Below are 8,296 nucleotides of genomic sequence, written 5' to 3' on the forward strand. Positions count from 1 at the left end.
GGGTGCATAACCAAAAGTGGTGAAGAAAGCTGATGGGATAAGTTCCTCGGGAGAAAGATCAGGTGATCTTCTCCTGTAAAAATTTACAGTTGGGAGACCTACATAGGATTGCTATGAGTCACAATTGATTCCATGAGAGTGGGTTTGGGGGCTTGGGGGACATGGTTGGTTGTCACACTAGGGAAGGGGGAGGTTGCTATTGTCTTCTAGTTGGGTTGAGGCCAGGAATGCTGCTAAACACCCTACTGTGCACCGGACACTACAAACAATTCTCTGAGCCAAGATGTCAAGATTACTGGGTTTGAGAAATAGACAGACAGTTGTAGGAATAGATATTGTCTTACATTCTTAGGGTTGCTATAACAAAATATCAAAAAGTGGGTGGCATTAAAGACTATTAATATATTATCTCACAGTTCTGCAGCTTAGAAATTCAAATCAGGATCCTGAAAGAAGAATTATCCCAGTCCTCTCTAGCTTCTAATTGTTGTTATTTTTAGGAACCATCTAGGCCAGTGGTTCTCAACCTGTGGATCGTGACCCCATTGGGGGTCGAACGACCCTTTCACAGTGGTCACCCGATTCATAACAGTAGCAAAATGACAGGAAGTAGCAACGAAAATAATGTTATGGTTGGGGAGTCACCACCACATGAGGAACTGTATGAAAGGGTCGTTGAGAACCACTGCTCTTGTTAGTTCCGACTTATTGCAACCTTATGTACAACAGAACAAAGCACTGCATGGTCCTGCGCCATCCTCACAGCTGTTATGTTTGAGCCTATTGTTGCAGCCACCATGTCAATCCATCTTCCTCCTTTTTGGTCTCACTATCCATGCCTTTAAGAAGCATTCTGGCTGTACTTCTGAGACAGAATTGTTGGTTATTTTGTTTTATTTTATTTATTTATTTTATTTTTTAGTCATTTTATTGTGGGCCCGTACAACACTTCTCGCAATGCATACATACATCCATTGTGTCCAGCACATTTGCACAATAGTTGCCATCATCATTCTCAAAACATTTGCTTTCTGCTTGAGCCCTTGGTATCAGCTTCTCAATTTTCCCCTCCCTCCCCATTCCCCCCTCCCTCATGAACCTTTGATAATTTATAAATTATTATTATTTTGTCATATCTTACACTGTCTGACACCTTTCTTCACCCACTTTTCTGTTGTCTGTCTCCCAGAGAGGAAGTTATATGTAGATCCTTGTAATCGGTTCCCCCTTTCTACCCCACCCGCCCTCCACCCTCCCAGTATCACCACTCTCATCACTGGTCCTGAGGGGTTTACCTATCCTGGATTCTGTGTTTCCAATTCTGTACCAGTGTACATCCTCTGGTCTAGCCTGATTTGTAAGGTAGAATTGGGAACATGACAGTGGGGAGTGTGGGGGCGAGGAGGGGGGGGAAGCATTAAGGAAGTAGAGGAAAGTTGTATGCTTCATTGTTGCTGCACTGCATCCTGACTGACTCATCTTCTCCCGGAGACCCTTCTGTAAGGGGATGTCAAGTTGCCCACTGATGGGCTTTGGGTCCCCAGTCTGCACTCCCCTCATTCACAATGATATGATTTTTGTTCTTTGATGCCTGATATCTGATCCCTTTGACATCTCGTGATCACACAGGCTGGTGTGCTTCTTCCATGTGGGCTTGGTTGCTTCTGAGCTAAATGGCCGCTTGCTTACCTTCAAGCCTTTAAGACCCCAGACATTATATCTTTTGATAGGTGGGCACCATCAGCTTTCTTCACCATATTTGCTTATGCACCCTTTTGTCTTCAGAGATTGTGTGTGGAAGGTGAGCATCATGGAATGCCAGTTTGATAGAACAAAGTGTTCTTGCATTGAGGGTGTACTTGAGTGGAGGCCCAATGTCCTTCTGCTACCTTAATACTAAACCTATAAATATATGAACATAGATCTATTTCCCCATCATCATAAAGAAGTATATTTACATATATCCATACCTCTATTTAGACCTCTATAAATGCCCTTATCTCCTAGTTCTTTCCTCTATTTCCTTTTACTTTCCTCTTGTCCCACTATCACGCTCAGCCTTCATTTGGGTTTCAGTATTTCCTCTTGGTTACATTACTCTTTTGGCACTCCATGGTACTTTCAATACTCTTCACCAGCATTGTACTCCAAACACAATGATTTCTTCAGTCTTCCTTATTCAATGACCAACTTTTACATGCATATGAGGCTGTTGAAAATACCATGGTCAGGTGCACATTAGTCTTGGAAGTAACATCTGTGATTTTCAATACTTTAAAGAAGAGATTTTGTGTAGCATTTTTGCCTGATGGAATGCATTTTCTGATCTCTTGACTGCTGCTTCCATAAGCATTGGTTGTGGATCCAAGCACAATTAAATCCTTGACAACTTCAATCTTTTCCTTGTTTATCATGAGGTTGTCTCTTGGTCAAGTTATGAGGATTGTTGGTCTTCTTTACATTGAGTTGTAATCATATTGAAGACTGCAATCCTTGACCTTCATCAGCAAGTGCTTCAAGTCTGTCTCATTGTCACCAAGCAACATTCTGTCATCTGCATATCACAGGTTGTTAATAAGCCTTCCTCCAATCCTGATAACAGATCCTTCTTCATACAGTCCAGATTCAGTGATGATTTGCTCAGCACACAGATTGAATAAGCATGGTGAGAGGATACAACCCTAGAGCATATCTTCCCTGATTTTCACACATGCAGTATATCCTTGTTCTGCTCACATAACTGCCTCTTGATCCATGCACACGTTTTGAATGAGTACAATGAAATGTTCTGGAATTCCCGTGCTTCTCAAGGTTATTCATAGGTTATTATGATGCACACAGTCTAATGCCTTAGCACAGTCAATGAAACACAAGTATCGATTTTTCTGGTATTCTCGGCATTCAACCAAAGTCCAACTGACCTGAGTAATATGTCTTTTTCCATGTCATCTTCTGAATCTGACCTATACCTCTGGCAGCTCCCTGTCCAGGTATAGCAGCAACTATTGTTGGATAATCGTCGGCAAAAATTTACTTGCAGGTGCTATCAGTGATATTGCTCTATAATTTGAGCATTCTGTTTCTTTGGAATGGGTATAAATATGGGTCTCTTCCAGTGAGTTGACTAAGTAACTGTCTTGCAATTAAATTCTATGGCATAGATGAGTGAGTCCTTCCAGTGCTTCATCAGCTTATCGGAACATTTCAATCAGTATTCCATCTATTCCCGGAGCCTTGGTTTGGGCTAATGCTTTCAGTGCAGCGAGGAGTTCTTCCTTACCATTGGCTCTTGCTCATGTGCTACTGATTGAAATGGTTGCATATGAGACTAGTTCTTTTTGGTATCCTGACTCTGTGTGTTCTTTCCTTCTTCTTTTGGTGCTTTCAGCTTCTTTCCATATTTTTACCATAGAACCTTTTATGATAGCAACTAGAGTCTTGACATTTTTCTTCAGTTCTTTCCATTTAAGATACCCTAAGCAAGTTATTCCTGTTGGGTTTTCTAACCCCAGGTCTTTGCACGTTTCAATATAAAACTTTATCTTCTTGAGCTGCCATTTGAAGTTTTCTGCTCAGTTCTTTGACTTTATCATTTAGGCCATTTGCCTTAGCTACTACTCTTCAATTAAGAGCAAGTTCACGTCTTTTCTGACATCCCCACTGATCTTTGCTTCCTTCCTTGTCTTTAGAATAGCCTTTTGCTCTCTTCCCTTTAGATGTACTTGATGTTATCAGGTCCTGTCATTAGTGTTTAATGCATCAAATCTGTTTTTGAGGTGTTCTCGAAATTCACGTGGGATAGACTGAAGGTACTATTTTGACTCCCATGGACTTGTTTTCGTTTCTTTAGCTTCAACTGTTGCACAGTCAGCCCCTAGCCTGGTTTTAGTTACTGATGTTGAGCTTCGTCACCACCTCTCTCCAGAGCTGTAGTCAATTTGATTTCTGTGTATTCCATCTGGACAAGTTCATCTGCATACTCACCATTTGGGTTGTTGAAAAAAGATACTACAATGAAGTCATTAATCTTGCAAAATCTATCATCCACCTTCATTTCTATGACCAAGGCCATAGTTTCCCACAATTGTTCTTTTCTTCTGTTTCCAACTTTTGCATTCCAATCACCAATAATTATAAACGCTTCTTGATTGCATGTTTGGTCAATTTCAGGCTGAAATTTCTTCATCCTATCTTTAGTGGTTCATGCATAAATTGGAATAATAGTCATATTGACTGTATTTCCTTGTAGGTAGATAGATATTATCATGTCACTGACAGCATTATATTTCAAAATAGATCTTGAAAGGTCCTTTTTGATGATGAAGTCGACACCATTCCTCTTGAGACTATCATTCCTGGCCTAGTAAACCATACGGTTACCTGATTCATAGCCAATACCAGTTTATTTCTGCTCACCAAAGCCTAAGATATCAATCTTTAAGTGTTTCCTTTCATTTGTTACAACTTCCAATTTTCCTAGATTCCCGCTTTATACATTCCAAGTTTCAATTATTGATAGATGTGTGCAGCTCTTTCTTCTCCTTCTGAGTCACGCCCCATCAGCAAATGAAGGTCCTGGCGGCTTTACTCCCGCAGGCTTTACTGCATTCACGTCATTACGGCCGACTCTGCTTTGCGAGTCATGTTTTGATCCGAGGGCCTCATCTTCTGGCTCCATTTCTGACAACATTCTGCTTCTATTCATGAGGTTTCCCGTATGTGCCAATGCTCCCATGCTATTCATAGGATTTTCAGTGGCGAATTCCTCTGAAGCGGACAGCCTCTGCCTTCTTCCTAGTGTGTTCTCAGTGGAAGCTCTGCTGAAACTGCTTCACTTTGGGTGACCCTTCTGGTATATGACTTACCAATGACATAGCTTCCAGCATCACAGAAGCAAGCAAGCCACCACAGCGTGGCAAATGAACAGACAAATGGTGGTGGCTCAGACTAGTTGTTAGCAATCCTTAGTGTTCCTTGACTGCAAGGAGATGTACCTTCACATGCCACTTTCTCTCTGTGCGTGACTCCTGTTTATAAAACATGTCAGTGTCTGCTCTCACCACTAAGGAAGGATAAAGATGAGGATGGACGCTACTCCAATGTCATTTCATTTAACTTAAGTGATCACAACTTAAATAAATTTAAAAATCCATTTCCAAATGAGATCACATCCAGAGGTGTAGGGTTGAGGATTACAGCCTTTTTGGAGACACAATCCAATCCATAAGGATTCATAGAGACAAAGATAGACATGGAGAAAGACATACATACATAGATGCCTAGGAAGACACATAAATACATAAAAGAGTTGCCATGGGGTCTACTTGGTACCCTCCACCCCCTGTGTCAGAGGAGAACTGTGCTCCAGAGGATTCACCGTGTCTGCTCTCAGAGAAGATCACCAGACCTGTCTGAACAGACATTCTGGGTGGACTTGAACCTCCAACCTTCTGGTGAGCAGTGAGTGTGTTAAGCATTTGCACCACCCAGGGACCTATAAATCCATGGTTAAGTTAGATGTCCTCAAGTCAGCTGTGACTCTCAAAGATCCTATGTGGAACAGAACAAAGCATCACCTGGTCCTATGCCATCCTTTCAATTTTTTTGATGTTTGAGCCCACATTGCTGCAATGAGTCCATCTTGTTGGCATAGGTAGATCAAAATAGAATTGTAAATCGACAAACCCATTGCAATCAAGTTCATGCTGACTCATAGGGACCCTGTGGTGGGTTGCTGAGGTTGCTGGGTTTGGACCACCAACCTTTGACAGGACAGCACTTATCCGAAAGCTCTACCCGGCCAGATCCTGTTCCTCCCCCCCCACTCCCCCCAGCCAAACACACACACACACAGTTGCACTGTGCTAGGTAGAAAGTGCCAAGACATTCTTGGATGCCAGCAAAATTTAAAGTCATGTATCTTTATACCTCCATTTTTGTCCACTACAAACCCCATTCCTTAGGCAGCAGTTCTCAACCTGTGGGTCCCAACCCCTTTGGGGTGTCAAACGACCCTTTTATAGGGGTCACCTAATTTGTAACAGTAGCAAAAGGACAGGACAGTAGCTATGAAAATAATTTTATGGTTGAGGGTCACCACAACATGAGGAACTGTATGGAAGAGTTGCAGCCTTAGGAAGGTTGAGAACCACTCACTGCCTTAGAGGGAAAATGAAATTTGGCTTCTCCCAGGATTTATTGCCTTTCTAATCAGCATTTTTTTTAGGAGCAAAAGAACTGAAACCTGCACTTCTAGGCAAAGTTAATTTTCTGGACAGAATACATAGTTCCTGGTGCTGATACCTAATTCAGCAGGCTTAATCAGATTCAGATTTGGTATGCTGTTTCAGTGGAAAAGGAAAACAAATGTAAGAGCACACTTTAGAGCTTTGGATCTTATTAAAATTTTATGTAATTTGCAGCATTAAAGTTTAAATCCAAGTTCAGGAGAACTTCACATTTATGATATAAAACTAATACAAGATGAAATATGAATTCTCCATAGGTCTATCTCTCAACTCTCCCACTCTCAACACATCTGCCGACCCCCCAATCCTAGTCAGCTTCTCGGGAGAGATTTCCTCAGTGTAATGTGGTATGTGGATTCTGTAATCAATATCAATGAAGGATTTGGAGATCTGGGTGTGAGTATCCCATCCATGAAGTCCACATTTGGGCTGAATGGTTGTTAAGTGCTGCCATTGAGTTGTTTTTAACTCAGAGGGTCTTAGGTAAAACAGTACCAACACTGCCCAGTGCTGTAGCATCTTCACAGTCCTTATGGTTGAGCTCATTGTTGCAGCCACTGAGTCAATCCATTGCATTGAGGAGCTTCCTCTTTTGTACTCACCCTCTACTTCAGCAAGATTGATGTCCTTTTCCAGGGGCTAGTCCCTTCCAATGGCATGCCCAAAGTTCTCGCCATCCTTGTGTCTAAGGAGCATTTTGACTGTACTTGTTCCAAGCCAGCTCGCTTTGTTTATTCTTCTGGCAGTTCTTGGTATATTTGATATTCTTTGCCAACACCATTATTAAGGCACTCACTAATCAAATACCTTTAATTAACCATTAATACTTCCCAGCACCTCACCAGAACCACCCTGACTTACCTTGAACACTGTTTCAAGTCCCTCATAGACGAACACCCCTGGAAATGGAAGTCCGTTCAGGAGGGTCTGCAGGAATGCTTAGCACGTGTTAATTGCAGATTAACTGCTGGGTGAAATGATCAGGGAATCCTCTGTGAAATGCTGAAACTGCTCTTCTAAGAGTTGAGCCCCTGAAGGTTTCCTCTATGCAACTGTAAAATCTTAACCTAACCTTAGGGATTTTAAAACTGATCCCGTATTTATTTGCTTCTTCTGATATCTATTCCCAAGTAGAGCACAAATTAGATTGATTTAAAAAGAAAAGTGCTCATTCGGATAAAGTGAAGGCTAATTCTAAATGCATCCTGCTGGCATGGGGATGCTGGAGAGTGTGGGTTTCTGCTCAAAGAATGATATAGCACAGGGCAGCTTTCGTTATCAAAAGTTTGACAATCTGTCTCACCAAGGTTCCAGGAAAACTAGCTAAAATCAAAGCTGGTCATTCATACATGTGCAAAAGTGCCACAGTCTCATAAAAAGCAAACAAACAAAAAACCCATGTCTGAACATAGAAATGACAGAGAATTTTTTACTTGCTGCAATATATGTTTCCAACATATGTCAAGTCTCTTAGTTCTTTTAAAGAATGGTCCTCTTCTCTGAGCCCTATAGTGTAATAGAAAACAAGGAGTCACATGACAAAACTATTGAGCTCTAGTAACACTCCCAGAATTCTCCAGTCAATTTCTGTATCTGTTGGTTTCTCTATGCCTACATTTGCCTCTAGATCTGTTTTGGTTTTTGCACCCAAAGGATCCTTCCGCCGTCTTGTTTTTTCCTTCTGTGACCACAAAATACAACTAGTGCTGTATATGGGTTTGTTGTCCTTGGTTTGCTTTTATGTTGTTTTTGTTGTTATGTTGATACGATTTAAATAAGATATCCACTCAAGTATTTACTCAATGCAAGAACACGTTGTTCTATTAAATTGGCATTCCATGATGCACACCTTCCCGCACGATTGCTGAAGAAAAATGTGTGCATAAGCAAATGTGGTGAAGAAAGCTGATGGTGCCCAGCTATCAAAAGATATAGCATCTGGGGTCTTAAAGGCTTGAAGATAAACAAACGGCCAACTAGCTGAGAAGCATCAAAGCCCACATGGAAGAAGCACACCAGCCTGTCTGACCACGAGGTATAGAAGGGAC

This window comes from Echinops telfairi, unplaced genomic scaffold (genome assembly GCF_000313985.2).
Source record: "Echinops telfairi isolate 266 unplaced genomic scaffold, ASM31398v2 ScPeMD7_53;HRSCAF=182, whole genome shotgun sequence".
Taxonomy (NCBI): Eukaryota; Metazoa; Chordata; class Mammalia; order Afrosoricida; family Tenrecidae; genus Echinops; species Echinops telfairi.